This window comes from Oncorhynchus tshawytscha, linkage group LG22, assembly GCF_018296145.1.
Source record: "Oncorhynchus tshawytscha isolate Ot180627B linkage group LG22, Otsh_v2.0, whole genome shotgun sequence".
In the NCBI taxonomy this organism is placed as follows: Eukaryota; Metazoa; Chordata; class Actinopteri; order Salmoniformes; family Salmonidae; genus Oncorhynchus; species Oncorhynchus tshawytscha.
Window position 1 is genome coordinate 24,958,144 of NC_056450.1, and position 19,617 is coordinate 24,977,760.

Genomic DNA, 19,617 nt, shown 5'->3' on the forward strand with positions numbered 1-19,617 from the left:
GGTCCTTGCTACATATTCGTCGCCAAACCCACTGGCTCCAGGTCATCTATAAGTCTTTGCTAGGTAAAGCTCCGCCTTATCTCAGCTCACTGGTCACCATAGCAACACCCACCCGTAGCACACGCTACAGCAGGTATATTTCACTGGTCATCCCCAAAGTCAACACCCCCTTTGGCCGCCTTTCCTTCCAGTTCTCTGCTGCCAATGATTGGAACGAATTGCAAAAATCACTGAATTTGGAGACTGATATCTCCCTCACTAACTTTAAGCATCAGCTGTCAGAGCAGCTTACTGATCACTGCAGCTGTACACAGCCCATCTGTAAATAGCCTATCCAAACAACTTCCTACCTCGTCCCTTTTTTTGTTTGTTTATCTGCTCTTTTGCACACCAGTATTTCTACCTGCACATCCTCATTTGCACATCTATCACTCCAGTGTAAATTGCTAAATTGTAATTACTTCGCCACTATGGACTATTTATTGCCTTAACTCCTTACTTCAATTGCACACACTGCAAACAGATTTTTCTATTGTGTAATTGACTGTACGTTTGTTTATCACATGTGTAACCCTGTGTTGTCTTTTGTTGCACTGCTTTGCTTTATCTAGGCCAGGTCGCAGTTGTAAATGAGAACTTGTTCTCAACTGGCCTACCTGGTTAAATAAAGGTGAAATAAAACAAATGAGAAGCATCAAACTGTAGCTCTGTATGTAGTGAAACATAAGCAGTGTTTTTCAAAGATGCTCCCTCACTCACTCCCTCTCTTTCCCTTCCTCCCAAAAGTGTTTCTTTCAAATCTATCCATCTCTGTCAATCTTTCCTAAGAGTACAATCTCGTGACTGCTTGTCTGTCTGTACTGTAGCTCATCTTCGCATGAAACTACTAAACTACCCTTCCACTGTCTGACGACAGAGAGAGAGAAAGAGAGCGAAAGACAGAGAGAAAGAGAGAGAGATGGCTCAAGAGCTCTAATTGCAGAGTGAATGAGGCAGCCCCAGAGAATGGCTGATTAGGAGGGCTACTGAATACCCCAGGGAAATGGGTCACCTCCAGTGTGGTGCGAGTTGCCTGCCCGCCCGCTTCTCCAGTACAGCGCAGGGTGAAAAGTAAATTACACGCCACAGGCAGTGGGGCCTGGTAGGACACTGGGAGGCAGGGGTGCTGTGGTGGGTACTGGGTACGGTACCGGAGGGGTAGAGGGTGGGACGGGGAGGGGAAGAGGAAGTGGACGATGTCACGACTCCAGAGAGATCTACAATGAGTGTAAGTAAACGTTGATGGAGATGTGGTCCACCTCTTTCTCAATTAACATTCTGCCCACTTCCATTTGCCAAGAGTTGTGACCAATATTCCCTCTAATATTTTCTGGCACTGAGCAAATTTCAGGTCTGCTGAGCACAAACATGAACCGTGTGAAATTTCTGTGCAACTTCCGGCACTTGTTTACTGTGAACACTGAGGCTATACCCGCTTTGATTTACTGTTTTGGTGACCAAGTAGGCTACTGTGGCTATTTGATCATAATGTAGGCCTACCACAAAAAACTATGGAGAAAATGCATTACATAACATATTAACATGTAAATAGCGGTTCTGCCATTCAGCCTACAGTAGCAGCTCCAATATGTGGTGTTCAATGTAGGCCTACATGCAGGGATTGACATTAATCTGTTTATCCACTTGTCCTTCAGACTGAACATTTTGTTGTGTTGTTTGATGCAAGAAACCATACCATTATTACCAAACCATACCATTATTACAGAGAATCAGACAAATTATGCTACCCTCTACCTATTGGTTACATAGCATATTCAAGCCTGTCTCAAAATACAACACTGCCCCTTTAAGACATAAAAAAAAGCTCTTTACCTGACTCGCTTTCAAAGATGGCTAGAAATGCTCTTGTAGGAAGCAATAACTCCCACATTGCTGACTACAAATCAGCTATAACTGGGCTAATAACTAACTAATTAGCAAAGAAAATGAACAAATGTGCACACATGGCTACATGCAGCTCTTGCTTTGATCTAGAGCACAAGCTCTAAAACAGTCTGGTTCAAAGTGAATGGCACAAATCCATATATGGAAATGGTCTATTTGCATATTCTGTAGGTCTGCTGCAGCTCTGAGTGGTTATGGCACACCGGTCTGTGTAGAGTACAGCCCTGAGTGGTTTTGGCACACCGGTATGTGTAGAGTACAACCCTCGTGCCTGTCAATGCAATAGAATCCTACTCAGATGCACTCTGCCTCATAGTTAGTTTTAGATACTAAGTTTTGCATATTTTGTTTTGGTATGTTGCATTGAAAGTGGCTAATATTGTGTTGATTGAATCACAATTTCCACAGTAAAGGGAAACGTTGATAGTGTTAACTAATGGGGAAAACTCTAGAAAGTGGAGTGAAGTTCAATCTCGTGCTTCTCTGCACGGGCTGCTATTTCTTCTGCGTGGCAGTCCCTGGGAAGCTCCGTGCAGCTTAGAGGGAACATTGGTTGTGATTCAGCAAGGCTAAGAGAGCTCCAGAAATCCCTGAGGTTGAACCACCTCCTTGAGCTGCTCTCCAGCATACCAACCAACCAAATAACCAGCCTGCCAGCAGCCTAATGGTCCCATAGCACCTACATGGCACTGGCCGAAATTGAAATTAGAGACAAAAAAAAAACTTGCCCATGAACTCACCTCTTCAGCAGAGTATAAATTATGAAATCCAACGTCATTGAACTTCACATCCTGCAAGACAAAAAAGGAGAAAAGAGTAAAATATGTCATGGAATTCATTGATGTACAGCAGCCGCAAACTGTTAGGGTATTGATGCAGTTTAGAGACGAAATGTTTATGCAGATCGAAAGAGAGAGAAACAGAACGAGAAATACAAGAGACAGACAGACAGACAGACAGACAGACAGACAGACAGACAGACAGACAGACAGACAGACAGACAGACAGACAGACAGACAGACAGACAGAGACAGACAGACAGACAGACAGACAGACAGAGAAAAGGTGCCCAGGAACAGTGCTGGAGATGTAGCCAACATTGTAATAGCACGGCTGTGTGTGTGTGTGCACGGTGTGTGTGTGTGTGTGTGTGTGTGTGTGTGTGTGTGTGTGTGTGTGTGTGTGTGTGTGATTGAGAAAATTAGCATGAATGATTTAGGGTGGAGGATGGGGCCCAAACGAGCAGCTCTCTCATGACTGATGATGTTTGTGTGTTTGAGAGCCATTAGGCAGCTGTTTACAGGCATGACGCTATGCAGGCAGAGGATGAAGGGATGGGGGAGGGTTAGAGAGAGTAGCTTGTGTCGTGTGCATAGGTAGGTCTGAGTGTCTCTTGATCATGCGTCTGTGTATGGGAGCCAAAATGTATTACTGTTTACCCAACCCATGGTACGACGCTTTGCAATGAGGACTTTGTACTGAGGGACATTCCCTGACTTCCCACTCAATCAGATCAGTAACATTAGCTGTGTCTGTGTGTGTGTGTGTGTGTGTGTGTGTGTGTGTGTGTGTGTGTGTGTGTGTGTGTGTGTGTGTGTGTGTGTGTGTGTGTGTGTGTGTGTGTGTGTGTGTAAGGTAGCACAACAAGTTCAGTCAGAAACAACAAGAGAGAAATAGAGAGAAATAGTCTCTGTTTCTCTCTATCTCAGTTCTGACTTGAAACAAAACAGCCTCAAACCAGCCTCCCACGTTAACATGAGTCATATAAAGAATGACCCAGTGCAACAAACAAACAAGTGTCTAAAATGGCTTACTGGGCAGAGACAGACAGACAGACAGACAGACAGACAGACAGACAGACAGACAGACAGACAGACAGACAGACAGACAGACAGACAGACAGACAGACAGACAGACAGACAGACAGACAGACAGACAGACAGACAGACAGACAGACAAAACACACTGAGGTAGAAAAGGAATAATAGAAACTCAACTATATATTTCTCTTGGCCCGTCTACATTTATGTCTCAACAGTGTCCGACTGATCATCTCTGTGACTTGATATTGTAATGAGGTATATCTGTACTATACTATATCTGTACTAAAAAGCACTATCAGTTTTTTTAAAGGAGTCAAGCAATCTCCACTGATACCACCCATGTCGAATGCATTTTCACCATGAGACGCACACCATCAATGACCTACCTACCTACACAACTGGTTTATAGGATTTCACTGCAAAAAGAGGGGCTACAGTACATTACCTTTTTAGAGTTCAATTGGGTCCCTCTTATTTTCTGAGTGAAAATGAGAGCCCGTCAACGCAGAGCGACCTGGGCATGGCAACAAGGAGAGGGTTAATAATGGCCACTGGTTCCCTGTCCATTTAACAACTAGCCTAATGCTGGGAGAGACAGACGAGACAGACTGAGGCTTCCTTGTTTCAGATAAGTGTCTCTCTTCTCATTGTTTTTCAGGTGCGAGAGGGGGCGAGCAGGCAGGTGGGCGGGCAGGGGGCGGTGCGGTGGTTTGTGGTTAGCGGGGGCAGGGAGTTGTGAGGCTAGGTGATACAGACAGAGACAGCCAGCCCCATTTTCATAATCTCTGTTGACAAAACAGAAGAGCAGCGCGGGCTGGCCAGATCATGTAAAACTCCAGTAGGAACACAACAGACAGACCTGCAGTCTACAGCCATGCTGACGTAGTCAATGACTGGCTGTAGTCAGGTTGGTGACCTCCACTGTAATTAGCCCACGTTGGGACAAAGTTAGGAAGAATTCATAATACATAATGCATTGGGTCGATACTAGAGAATGGTTGATATACAGGGCTGACTGAGGCATCATGGGTAGAGGAGTCTTCCTGCTGATCTAAGTCAGTGTGACATGATGCAGCAGAATCCCAGACTCACCTGCAGATCCCCCACTCCTCTTCTCTACCCTCTCCTTTCCATAACCATTCTTGTCTCCTCCCTATCCACCTCCTCTCCTCTAAATAATATCCTTCTCTCCTCCCTCTCCTGCCCTGATTTACTCATCTCCTCCCCTCCTCTCTCAATACCACCTCTGTACTATAGACATAATCTTACTCAACCCCACCTCTTCCTACACCACCACTATCCCTCTCTTCTCCATAATCATCCATCCCCTGCCTCCCCGCCTCCTGTGTGTGTGTGTGTGTGTGTGTGTGTGTGTGTGTGTTGCTGTCACCTGCAGACTAGGGTACAGATAAATGCTTTTTTCTGTCTCGATGGGAGGCAGAGCAGGGGGAATAATTTGATTTCTCCTGCTGTCTCCCCAGCAGCTTCTTTCTCGCTCACTCTCCACCTTTCCATCTCAGCCTCTCACTCCTTTCTCTATCTCCACCTTTCTCTCTCTCCACCTTTCTCTCTCTCCACCGTTCTCTCTCTCTCTACCTCTAAATCTGCTCTCCCTCGCTCTTCCCTCTTTTTACCTCTCTACATCTCCCACCCCCTGCTTTCTCTTGCTTAAACCTGTACCATTGAAATTCAATATGACAAATCCAAAATGGCTCCCAAAGCAATGGACCTTCGCTCTAAATTACTGTGTCCGTTCGAGTTGCTCAATTTCTATGGTCTGGCCATTGGGATCAGAAAGAATGTTGTGTTCCAGAACAGATGAGCAAAAAGAAAAAAAACGTGTTCCACAACAGATAAGCAAAAAGTAAACATTTGAACTACTTCTACAACAAACGATAGTCCACCAAAACAGTTAACCATCCCAACAGCCGTGTGATGACGTGACCCACCTTGTGACGGAGCCTAGAGTGGACGAGACAATTTCTCTCCTGCAGATAATGGTCCTGGACTGGTCTACTGGTATTCTACCCTGGAGTATATAGAACGCACGCACGCACACACACACACACACACACACACACACACACACACACACACACACACACACACACACACACACACACACACACACACACACACACACACACACACACACACACACACACACACACAGTGCTTGGTGTTAATGAAGTTGTTAATGGCAGCCCGAGAGACAGCATTAACATGAGGAGCAGAAGACATGAGGGAGGCAGCCTGGGTCTGGGTCTGGGTCTGAGAACAGGGACATTTCACTGTGTGCTTTCAGTTAGAGAACGTGCATACACAACATCCTTATTCTGAAAAAGGATGTTGTGATATGAGTTGGAAGGAAGTCCAGAAGTATTAGAGCGAGACTAGGACAAGGTGACTAGACCAGCCACGCGTGTTTCCGCGTGTTCATTTTTTCCATCCACACCAGACGTGATCATGACACGCAGGTGAAAATATCAAATCCAACTGTGAACTAACTTTATTAATTTGGGGACAGGTCGAAACACACGTGAAACTTGGGCTGACCCCATGTTGACGACTGGTCGATTGCTTGGTCGATTGCTTGGTCGATAGGCTGATGGTCGACAGGTCGAGCAGTGGCAAATACATATAAAACAATTATGGCACAGGACAGGAGACACCAGTCTGATTCACGATTGTCTGAGTGGACTAATCCATTGCTGAGGCCACAGGGATGGCACACCAGTATCATCAGTAGTACATTTACAGTTATTTCCCATCCTTTCTAATCTACATTTGTTTGGTTATGGTCATTTCTGTTGTTGCGTTCAATATATTATTATTCCGGTCTTACTGTTGTCATTTTAGGAGTGGACACGTTGTTTGAAGAGCGCACACCCTAGGCTACATTTGGTTTATTTCATTTTGTTTGGAGCGCTCCTGTTAATCTTGGACACGCATCTGATAATACATAGAAGTAGGCCTAGGCTAACTGGCCTGCATGCAAATGATTGTCTTAACTCACCATCCCTGTGGAGATTCTGAAAGTAATTTTTTCTTTGCCTCTAACAGTAAGTAAACAACCGTAAAATCGCCCAACCCTAGAGTGTACATGTGTGCGTTTGTGAGCGCATGTCTGTGTGTGTGTATGTTTGTGAGCGCGTGTCTGTGTGTGTGTGTGTGTTTGAGAGCGCGTGCCTGTGTGCCATGCATCATCCAGCCTGACCGTTGGCTGCACCCCGTGATGAGGACCAGATGGGGGCTGTCAGGGGGTCGCTAGTTTGGGTGATGTATGGGCCCTCACAAACCAACAAAGGCCCTCCTTCAGCCGATGTGTTTCCTACTAATTGAGAGGGGAGAAAGATAGAAAAGGAGTGAGAGAAAGAGTGATTGCTTAAACAGAGTGGATTTATGGCATGTCCGTGACAAAGGGAAACTTCCAGTGAGAGTTTAAGGGGCGGGGGACAGATAGGCCTTCAGTGGGATCATTAATGTGTCATTGTGCTCGTATTAGTAAAGCCGTTCAGAACAGAGCTAATAATACTAGTTAACTGCATGTGGTGCTTGTATAAACGTTCGGCCTTGACTATAAGAGCATTGAGAATGAGGTTAAGATGCATTGAGTGTGTGTGTGTGTTCAGCTCATAGGCACTGAGGCACGCTCTCGTCGAGGCCTTTTCCAGTCCCTCTCTCCTGCCCTCATCTCCTATTCTTACACTCTCTTAGCTCGTTCTACTTCTCAATTGCACCTTGCAGAAAAGAGTGCCTTTGATTGAACTATAAAACAGACTGTGTGTGTGTGTGCGCGCATGTGTATGTGCATGAAGCCGCTGCAGCAGCATATACAGTGGGGCAAAAAAGTATTTAGTCAGCCACCAATTGTGCAAGTTCTCCCAGTTAAAAAGATGAGAGAGGCCTGTAATTTTCATCATAGGTACACTTCAAATATGACAGACAAAATGAGAAAAAAAAATACAGAAAATCACATTGTAGGATTTTTTATGAATTTATTTTCAAAATACAGGTAACGAGTGGAGGACAGAGGAGCCTCTTAAAGAAGAAGTTACAGGTCTGTGAGAGCCAGAAATTTTGCTTGTTTGTAGGTGACCAAATACTTATTTTCCACCATAATTTGCATTAAATTCATTAAAAATCCTACAATGTGATTTTCTGGATTTTTTTTTCTCATTTTGTCTGTCATAGTTGAAGTGTGGGTCCTTCTGCAGTGTGTATGCAGAGCGAAAGGTGAAGCCTGTGGCATGATGTCGCATAACGGCAGGCAGGCAGGCAGCAGACACACCCTCATTCAAAACACATTCATAACATAACAGCCACTCAGGTCAATGCAACTGTAGCTTTAGGGCAGAGCACATTTGTGTAGCGAGCAAACAACATAGGAAGAGGGACCAATGATATTCTAGCACATACAGTAACAAACTCACCCATTCTGTCTCTCTTCAAACTCACTGTTTGTTTATTTTTCTCATTTGCCTTCTACCTCTTTCACTGAGTATTTTTTCCTGTTCCCCTGTCCATCCCTCCCTTCCTGCATTCATCTCTTTCTTCTCTCCTTCTCGCCATCTCATTTCTGTCCTTTATAGTGGAACTATGTATGTTTCTCTTTTTGTTGGTTTCTGTGTTCTCTGTGTTCTAGCCCAGAATAAGGGAGACAGTGTCTGCATCAGCCAGCCATCACACAACACTGTGTGTGTGTGTGTGTGTGTGTGTGTGTGTGTGTGTGTGTGTGTGTGTGTGTGTGTGTGTGTGTGTGTGTGTGTGTGTGTGTGTGTGTGTGCGTGCGTGCGTGCGTGCGTGCGTGCGTGCGTGCGTGCGTGTGTGTGTGTGTGTGTGTGTGTGTGTGTGTGTGTGTGTGTACGTGTGAGAACTCTGGGTGACTCTGCTTTAGCTGAGCACCAGTCCCCTCCAACTGAACCGGCACTTACACACTAGCAGAATAGGAACCAAGCCACATCTTGGCACCTCGCCTCCCCTTAACAAATCACACCACAGAGGCTAATAAAAAAAAATGTCCACAGCCCAGCTCAGCTCCACAAAAGCATTCTTAAAATCAATGCTCTCTCCCGTTCATAAAAATGGACCACTGACTCTCAATTCACCACACGAGACGTGGGTGACCATCTCCATGGTACTGTGTACCTAATTCCGGGCAATCAGAAAGGGAGTAGCATCATTTGGCGAGACAGTTAGTGCCTTCATTGGATGCTTTTCTTGAGTAGTCTATTCAGTGTGAACAAATGAACACTGCAGAGAGCAAAGATTTTATTCTGACTAACTCCATGTTTAGAACAAACGCTATAACCAGAAGAGCCACTCCTATGAGAAAGAGCAGGGGGAGATAAAAAGGGACTCAAAACTGGTCTCAGATCTGTATATGCCTTAGTCAACTTCTCTGAACGTCATTGCTAAGCCATAAGATCTGATCTAGGACATGGTTAAAATAACTCCTCTCCCAGGCGGTCCTGAGAACAGAAATAACGCTGCTAGCAGGCAGCAACCCAGGGTGTCTATTGTGGCTGCCATCAACCATCCATTTACACTGCATTCGGAAAGTATTCATACCCCTTGACTCTTTCCAAATGTTGATACTTTACAGCCTTATTCTAAAACAGATTAAATTGTTCATTCCCTCATCAATCTACACACAATATCCCATAATGACAAAGCAGAAACAGGTCTTTACATTTTTTTGCTAATTTATTGCAAATAAAAAACATTTACATAAGTATTCAGACCCTTTACTAAGTACTTTGTTGACGCACCTTTTGCAGTGATTACCAACTCGAGTCTTCTTGAGTATGACGCTACAAGCTTGGCACACCTGTATTTGGGGAGTTTCTCCCATTCGTCTCTGAAGATCCTCTCAAGCTTTGTCAGGTTGGATGGGGAGCATCGCTGCACAGCTATTTTCAGGTCTCTCCAGAGATGTTGGATTGGTTTCAAGTCTGGGATCTGGCTGGGCCACTCAAGGACATTCAGACACTTGTCCCGAAGCCACTCCTGTGTTGTCTTGGCTGTGTGCTTAGGGTCGTTGTCCTGTTGGAAGGAGAACCTTCGCCTCAGTCTGAGGTCCTAAGCACTCTGGAGCAGGTTTTCATCAAGGATCTCTCTGTACTTTGCTCCATTCAGCCTTCCCTCAATCCTGACTTGTCTCCCAGGCCCTGGTGCTGAAAAACATCCCTATTGCATGATGCTGCCACCACCATGCTTCACCATAGGGATGGTGCCTGGTGTCCTCCAGGCGTGAAGCTTGGCATTCAGGCCAAAGAGTTCAATATTGGTTTCAGAGTCCTTTAGGTGCCATTTGGTAAACTCCAAGCAGGCTGTCCTGTACCTTTTACTGAGGAGTGGCTTCCACCTGGCCACTCTACCATAAAGGCTTGATTTGTGGCATGTTACAGAGATGGTTGTCCTTCTAGAAGGTTCTCCCATCTCCACAGACGAACTCTGGAGCACTGTCAGAGTGACCATCGAGTTCTTGGTTACCTCCCTGACCACGGCCCGTCTCCACCGATTGCTCAGTTTGACCTGGCGGCCAGCTCTAGGATGAATATTGCTGGTATTGTATGTAGATTGATGAGGGAAAAAAGAGATTTAATCCATTTTAGAATAAGGCTGTAGCGTAACAAAAATTCTGAATGCATTGTACAGTCGTGGCCAAATGTTTTGAGAATGACACAAATATTAATTTCCAAAAGTTTGCTGCTTCAGTGTCTTTAGATATTTTTGTCAGATGTTACTATGAAATACTGAAGTATAATTACAAGCATTTCATAAGTGTCAAAGGCTTTTATTGACAATTACATGAAGTTGATGCAAAGAGTCAATATTTGCAGTGTTGACCCTTCTTTTTCAAGACCTCTGCAATCCACCCTGGCATGCTGTCAATTAACTTCTGGTCCACATCCTGACAGATGGCAGTCAATTCTTGCATAATCAATGCTTGGAGTTTGTGGGTTTTTGTTTGTCCACCTGCATCTTGAAGATTGACCACAAGTTCTCAATGGAATTAAGCTCTGGGGAGTTTCCTGGCCATGGACCCAAAATATTGTTGTTTTGTTCCCCGAGCCACTTAGTTATCACTTTTTCCTTATGGCAAGGTGCTCCATCATGCTGGAAAAGGCATTGTTCGTCACCAAACTGTTCCTGGATGGTTGGGAGAAGTTGCTCTCGGAGGATGTGTTGGTACCATTCTTTATTCATGGCTGTGTTCTTAGGCATAATTGTGAGTGAGCCCACTTCCTTGGCTGAGAAGCAACCCCACACATGAATGGTATCAGGATGCTTTACTGTTGGCATGACACAGGACTGATGGTAGCGCTCACCTTGTCTTCTCCGGATAAGCTTTTTTTCGGATGCCCCAAACAATCGTAGTCACTTTTTATAGCTACTGTTTACAGGCCTCCTGCACCATATATAGCGTTCCTCACTGAGTTCCCTGAATTCCTATCGGACCTTGTAGTCATAGCAGATAATATTCTAATCTTTGGTGACTTTAATATTCACATGGAAAAGTCCACAGACCCACTCCAAAAGGCTTTCGGAGCCATCATCGACTCAGTGGGTTTTGTCCAACATGTCTCTGGACCCACTCACTGTCACAGTCATACGCTGGACCTAGTTTTGTCCCATGGAATAAATGTTGTGGATCTTAATGTTTTTCCTCATAATCCTGGACTATCGGACCACCATTTTATTACGTTTGCAATTGCAACAAATAATCTGCTCAGACCCCAAACAAGGAACATCAAAAGTCGTGCTATAAATTCACAGACAACACAAAGATTCCTTGATGTCCTTCCAGATTCCCTCTGTCTACCCAAGGACGCCAGAGGACAAAAATCAGTTAACCACCTAACTGAGGAACTCAATTTAACCTTGAGCAATACCCTAGATGCAGTTGCACCCCTAAAAACTAAAAACATTTCTCATAGGAAACCAGCTCCCTGGTACACAGAAAATACCCGAGCTCTGAAGCAAGCTTCCATAAAATTGGAACGGAAATGGCGCCACACCAAACTGGAAGTCTTCCGACTAGCTTGGAAAGACAGTACCGTGCAGTACCGAAGAGCCCTTACTGCTGCTCGATCATCCTATTTTTCTAACTTAATTGAGGAAAATAAGAACAATCCGAAATTCCTTTTTGATACTGTCGCAAAGCTAACTAAAAAGCAGCATTCCCCAAGAGAGGATGACTTTCACTTTAGCAGTGATAAATTCATGAACTTCTTTGAGGAAAAGATTATGATTATTAGAAAGCAAATTACGGACTCCTCTTTAAATCTGCATATTCCTTCAAAGCTCAGTTGTCCTGAGTCTGCACAACTCTGCCAGGACCTAGGATCAAGAGAGACGCTCAAGTGTTTTAGTACTGGATCTCTTGACACAATGATGAAAATAATCATGGCCTCTAAACCTTCAAGCTGCATACTGGACCCTATTCCAACTAAACTACTGAAAGAGCTGCTTCCTGTGCTTGGCCCTCCTATGTTGAACATAATAAATGGATCTCTATCCACCGGATGTGTACCAAACTCACTAAAAGTGGCAGTAATAAAGCCTCTCTTGAAAAAGCCAAACCTTGACCCAGAAAATATAAAAAACTATCGGCCTATATCGAATCTTCCATTCCTCTCAAAAATTTTAGAAAAGGCTGTTGCGCAGCAACTCACTGCCTTCCTGAAGACAAACAATGTATACGAAATGCTTCAGTCTGGTTTTAGACCCCATGATAGCACTGAGACGGCACTTGTGAAGGTGGTAAATTACATTTTAATGGCATCGGACCGAGGCTCTGCATCTGTCCTCGTGCTCCTAGACCTTAGTGCTGCTTTTGATACCATCGATCACCACATTCTTTTGGAGAGATTGGAAACCCAAATTGGTCTACACGGACAAGTTCTGGCCTGGTTTAGATCTTATCCGTCGGAAAGATATCAGTTTGTCTCTGTGAATGGTTTGTCCTCTGACAAATCAACTGTAAATTTCGGTGTTCCTCAAGGTTCCGTTTTAGGACCACTATTGTTTTCACTATATATTTTACCTCTTGGGGATGTTATTCGAAAACATAATGTTAACTTTCACTGCTATGCGGATGACACACAGTTCTACATTTCAATGAAACATGGTGAAGCCCCAAAATTGCCCTTGCTAGAAGTATGTGTTTCAGACATAAGGAAGTGGATGGCTGCAAACTTTCTACTTTTAAACTCGGACAAAACAGAGATGCTTGTTCTAGGTCCCAAGAAACAAAGACATCTTCTGTTGAATCTGACAATTAATCTTAATGGTTGTACAGTCATCTCAAATAAAACTGTGAAGGACCTCGGCGTTACTCTGGACCCTGATCTCTCTTTTGAAGAACATATCAAGACCATTTCAAGGACAGCTTTTTTCCATCTACGTAACATTGCAAAAATCAGAAACTTTCTGTCCAAAAATGTTGCAGAAAAATGTATCCATGCTTTTGTCACTTCTAGGTTAGACTACTGCAATGCTCTACTTTCCGGCTACCCGGATAAAGCACTGAATAAACTTCAGTTAGTGCTAAATACGGCTGCTAGAATCCTGACTAGAACCAAAAAATTTGATCATATTACTCCAGTGCTAGCCTCTCTACACTGGCTTCCTGTCAAAGCAAGGGCTGATTTCAAGATTTTACTGCTAACCTACAAAGCATTACATGGGCTTGCTCCTACCTATCTCTCTGATTTGGTCCTGCCGTACATACCTACACGTACGCTACGGTCACAAGACGCAGGCCTCCTAATTGTCCCTAGAATTTCTAAGCAAACAGCTGGAGGCAGGGCTTTCTCCTATAGAGCTCCATTTTTATGGAACGGTCTGCCTACCCATGTCAGAGACGCAAACTCGGTCTCAACCTTTAAGTCTTTACTGAAGACTCATCTCTTCAGTGGGTCATATGATTGAGTGTAGTCTGGCCCAGGAATGGGAAGGTGAACGGAAAGGCTCTGGAGCAACGAACCGCCCTTGCTGTCTCTGTCTGGCCGGTTCCCCTCTTTCCACTGGGATTCTCTGCCTCTAACCCTTTACAGGGGCTGAGTCACTGGCTTACTGGGGCTCTCTCATGCCGTCCCTGGAAGGGGTGCATCACCTGAGTGGGTTGATTCACTGATGTGGTCATCCTGTCTGGGTTGGCGCCCCCCCCTTGGGTTGTGCCATGGCGGAGATCTTTGTGGGCTATACTCAGCCTTGTCTCAGGATGGTAAGTTGGTGGTTGAAGATATCCCCAAAGCTGTGCTTTGGCAAAGTGGGTGGGGTTATATCCTTCCTGTTTGGCCCTGTCCGGGGGTGTCCTCGGATGGGGCCACAGTGTCTCCTGACCCCTCCTGTCTCAGCCTCCAGTATTTATGCTGCAGTAGTTTATGTGTCGGGGGGCTAGGGTCAGTTTGTTATATCTGGAGTACTTCTCCTGTCCTATTCGGTGTCCTGTGTGAATCTAAGTGTGCGTTCTCTAATTCTCTCCTTCTCTCTTTCTTTCTCTCTCTCGGAGGACCTGAGCCCTAGGACCATGCCCCAGGACTACCTGACATGATGACTCCTTGCTGTCCCCAGTCCACCTGGCCGTGCTGCTGCTCCAGTTTCAACTGTTCTGCCTTATTATTATTCGACCATACTGGTCATTTCTGAACATTTGAACATCTTGGCCATGTTCTGTTATAATCTCCACCCGGCACAGCCAGAAGAGGACTGGCCACACCTCATAGCCTGGTTCCTCTCTAGGTTTCTTCCTAGGTTTTGGCCTTTCTAGGGAGTTTTTCCTAGCCACCGTGCTTCTACGCCTGCATTGCTTGCTGTTTGGGGTTTTAGGCTGGGTTTCTGTACAGCACTTTGAGATATCAGCTGATGTACGAAGGGCTATATAAATAAATTTGATTTGATTTGATTTGAGTCCTATCCCTGTACCTTTTGCAGACTATCAGTCTGTCCCTGATGTTTTTCCTGGAGAGAAGTGGCGTCTTTGCTGCCCTTCTTGACACCAGGCCATCCTCCAAAAGTATTCGCCTCACTGGGCGTGCAGATGCACTCACACCTACCTGCTGCCATTCCTGAGCAAGTTTTGTACTGGTGGTGCCCCGATCCCGCAGCTGAATCAACTTTAGGAGACGGTCCTGGTGCTTGCTGGACTTTCTTGGGTGCCCTGAAGCCTTCTTCACAACAATTGAACCGCTCTCCTTGAAGTTCTTGATGATCCGATAAATGGTTGATTTAGGTGCAATCTTACTGGCAGCAATATCCTTGCCTGTGAAGCCCTTTTTGTGCAAAGCAATGATGATGGCACATGTTTACTTGCAGGTAACCATGGTTGACAGAGGAAGAACAATGATTCCAAGCACCACCCTCCTTTTGAAGCTTCCAGCCTGTTATTCGAACTCAATCAGCATGACAGAGTGATATCCAGGCTTGCCATCATCAACACTCACACCTGTGTTAACGAGAGAATCACTGACATGATGTCAGCTGGTCCTTTTGTGGCAGGGCTGAAATGCAGTGGAAATGTTTTTGGGGGATTAATTCCATTTGCATGGCAAAGAGGGACTTTGCAATTAATTGCAATTCATCTGATCACTCTTCATAACATTCTGGAGTATATGCAAATTGCCATCATACAACCTGAGGCAGCAGACTTTGTGAAAATTCATATTTGTGTCATTCTCAAAACTTTTGGCCACGACCGTACATATACAAAAAATAAAGGCCTTTGCATGAGTCATCCCTTCCAAGAACCTACAGTACCTACCGCAACTCCAGCAGCCCTAACCTATCTCAACAGTCATGTTATTTATATACAGTGGGGTCCAAAATTATTAAACCCACCATTGGTGAATTCTATTTTCCTGTTATCTGACCATATCACTGCCTGGAGTTTGCTAAACAACAACGGCATCATTAACCTTTTTTTTTTGCCCCCAATTTCTTGGTATCCAATTGGTACAGTCCCTTTATCAAGGGATCCAATCATTTTGGACCCCACTGTATATACAGAGAAGACTCCAAGTGCATCTATCAGTCCTAAGTAGCGAAACAGTTTGGTGGTAGAAACTCTTCTGCAGAACTAGAATAGTTTTGTAGTCAGATTTTACTGTTGTCATCCTACACGCAAAAGCAAAAGGTCTTTCCACAACGGGATAAGTAAGTCGTTGAGCTTATCTACAATCCGATTGGCTAGTTTACTAGCCACCTTGGCTTCCCAATAATGGGGCAACTGGAGTTCAACTGTCACAAGAGTTGCTGAAGCCACTGACTGCGGTCCAAACTAATCCAGTGTGTAGAGTAGTGCAACAATAGAACTGCACTGGGCCAAACCTGAGGCTAGCCATGTGCTGAGCATTTGAATGTGCACAGTGCTGCTAGTGCCAACACCTGCACTGTTACAGACTGAGGAAGGGGGGTGGAGGGGGGAGAGAGAGAGAGAGAGCGAGGGATTAACTGTTGTAGAAAGGGACACATTCCAGTGTGTAATTTGGGACTGTCTGTCTGTAAAGTTGCTCAGGAGCCACAAGCAGAGCCGAGATAAGATAAGGAGGGCAAAAACACACGTCCTCAGCTGTCACCTTCAGCTGAACCCTGTAGAACAACACCTGAGAGTGTGACGAGACACGTGTGGAGCTTGTGTGTTTGTGTGATACAACACACATCACCTCTATCACCTAGGTGAGGCTTGAGGTAAGAGCCAGACAACTTCTATATCATATCATAAACGAAAAGAAAGGGTTATCCAAAAACCAAGTTGAACTTCATGAGTCATGTACACATAATCCTTCCGTACACAATGTCTAAGTGTATTGTGTAGCATGCGTACAGTAAAGCCTTGTAAAGACATGACCAGGCCACAGGGTTACACATAGCTTTCCTTTTGCTTGCACACTGAGGGAAGGATGGGAGATGGTGGTAAGAAAGGGAGAGTGGGAGACAGAAAGAAAGTGATTGAACGCTGTAATTTAGGGAGTAAGTTAACGATTCGCAAAAGGAGAAAAGGATAATGATATTCCTCCCCGGGAAAATTACCCAGTGTCCAAACATTCTGGTGGGCCTATTTATAATATAATTAAGCATATGCAGGCGGCGGTTGTTTTGTAGCTCCATGGGTGGTGTGTGTGTGTGTGTGTGTGTGCGTGTGTACACAGAAGGCTACTCAGACCTCATTACTGTAATAGGTCAATCAATAAACCACACCCACCCCCATAACCCTGCCTTGATGGTCACTCTGCTGCCATGGCAACAGAAGAGAGACACGTCAGAAAGCATCAGAGCGATAGGAACTCTCTCTCTCCCTCTTTCTCCCGCCCCCTCCCTCCCCCTCTCTCTGTGTATTGTCTTCCTTGCCTATCTTCCACCTAACAGCTAAACCAAACCAAAGACACAAACTTTAAGATATCAGAAATCTGTTTTCCAAAATGACGCCATTACCCTACATTCCTTTTACACCTGAGTGAGACGTTAGAGAGAGCATCAGACAGCGTTGTGTAACATTGTTATTTCACTAGGTAAGCATAGTTGTGTCACAGATGAAATCACTTAGGATTTGCCACGATCCAAAGTTTCTCAGAATTTGGGTTATTTAAAGAGCAGTGAGCTACACTACATCTTTCTAAAGGGATTAACAGAGTATCCTAACTTGCCTACTACAGCCTAGCATTATCAAGTGATTAACTTTGACAACAGGACAAACACTGAAAGGTTGATATGCTACTACGGAATGTGATCTGACATGAGGATCCATAGTGAGTGTGAAGCTGTTCTCCCTTTGTCCTAACCTGCAGCCTAACACACATTCATCATACATAGGTGGTTAACTATCCTTACATTAGAGAATTGAAATGTGAGATGAAGAAAACGGATACGGTTACTATCCAAATACAATAATATGGCTCCTGATCTGTCAGTGAGATATCATGGTATGTCCTGATTATAACCACAGTCAGTTAAAATGTTGACTAAGGTCCCCAAAAAGTTTGAACTCTCAGTAAAGTTCAGATAATGAAAATGAAAGATAAAGCAAGACAGAAGGGTGGAACAGTAAGAGATAGAAAGAGAATGAGAGAGAGAGCAAGACAGAAGGGAGGAACAGTAAGAGATAGAAAGAGAATGAGAGAGAGAGCAAGACAGAAGGGAGGAACAGTAAGAGATAGAAAGAGAATGAGAGAGAGAGCAAGACAGAAGGGAGGAACAGTAAGAGATAGAAAGAGAATGAGAGAGAGAGCAAGACAGAAGGGAGGAACAGTAAGAGAGAGAAAGAGAATGAGAGAGAGAGCGAAAAGAACAGAGGAGCAGAAAGACAGAAAAAAGGCCTTCAGGTTGGGTGAACCATTCTATTTTCAGCCATATCTGACAAACGTTGAGCGTATCAGATCAGCATACAGAACTCTGAGCTATCCGTTCAGACAAAAAGAGACACTGGGTCCACCATATATAAACTCAGTAAAAAAAGAAACGTCCCTTTTTCAGGACCCTATCTTTCAAAGATAATTCGTAAAAATCCAAATAACTTCACAGAATAACTTCATTGTAAACGGTTTAAAGATTGTTTCCCATGCTTGTTCAATGGACCATAAACAATTAATGAACATGCACCTGTGGAACGGTCGTTAAGACACTAACAGCTTACAGACGATAGGCAATTAAGGTCACAGTTATGAAAACTTAAGACACTAAAAAGAGGCCTTTCTACTGACTCTGAAAAACACCAAAAGAAAGATGCCCAGGGTCCCAGCTCATCTGCGTGAACGTGCCTTAGGCATGCTGCAAGGAGGCATGAGGAGTGCAGATGTGACCAGGGCAATAAATTGCAATGTCCATACTGTGAGACGCCTAAGACAACGCTACAGGGAGACAGGATGGACAGCTGACCGTCCTCACAGTGGCAGACAACGTGTAACAACACCTGCACAGGATCGGTACAACCGAACATCACACCTGCAGGACAGGTATAGGATGGCAACAGCAGCTGCCCGAGTTACACCAGGAACAAACGCACAATCCCTCCATCAGTGCTCAGACTGTCCACAATAGGCTGAGAGAGGCTGGACTGAGGGCTTGTAGGCCTGTTGTAAGGCAGGTCCTCACCAGACATCAGCGGCAACAAGGTCGCCTATGGGCACAAACCCACCGTCACTGGACCAGACAGGATTGGCAAAAAGTGCTCTCACTGATGAGTCATGGTTTTGTCACACCAGGGGTGATGGTCGGATTCGTGTTTATCATCAACGGAATGAGCGTTACACCGAGGCCTGTACTCTGGAGCGGGATCGATTTGGAGGTGGAGGGTCCGATGTGTCATCATCGGACTGAGCTAGTTGTCATTGCGGGCAATCTCAACTCTGTGCGTTACAGGGAAGACATCCTCCTCCCTCATGTGGTACCCTTCCTCCAGGCTCATTCTGACATGACCCTCCAGCATGACAATGCCACCAGCCATACGTCTCGTTCTGTGAGTGATTTCCTGCAAGACAGGAATGTCAGTGTTCTGCCATGGCCAGCGAAGACGGCTAGGGCCAGGGCCATTCGCCCCAGAAATGTCCGGGAACTTGCAGGTGCCTTGGTGGAAGAGTGGGGTAACATCTCACAGCAAGAACAGGTAAATCTGAAAATGCACTGCAGTACTTAATGCAGCTAGTGGCCACACCAGATACTGACTGTTAGTTTTGATTTTGACCACCCCTTTGTTCAGGGACACATTATTCCATTTCTGTTAGTCACATGTCTGTTGAACTTGTTCAGTTTATGTCTCAGTTGTTGAATCTTGTAATGTTCATACAAGTGTTTACATATGTTAAGTTTGCTGAAAATAAACACAGTTAACAGTGAGAGGACATTTTTT

At 44.8% G+C, this 19,617-nt stretch overlaps 1 protein-coding gene across 4 annotated transcripts in view; it reads right to left on the reverse strand.

The window, feature by feature from the left end:
• Positions 1-19,617, reverse strand: part of LOC112222175 (nuclear receptor coactivator 3) — a 112,430-nt gene that overhangs the window by 36,797 nt on the left and 56,016 nt on the right. The window contains exons 2-4 of one of the 4 annotated variants that reach the window (XM_024384849.2): positions 5,717-5,796; positions 4,213-4,281; positions 2,685-2,735 (exon numbers count right to left, since the gene is read on the reverse strand). The gene's annotated coding sequence lies outside the window, so the exon portion shown is untranslated. The other 3 variants (XM_024384846.2, XM_024384848.2, XM_024384847.2) reach the window with 3 other exon arrangements.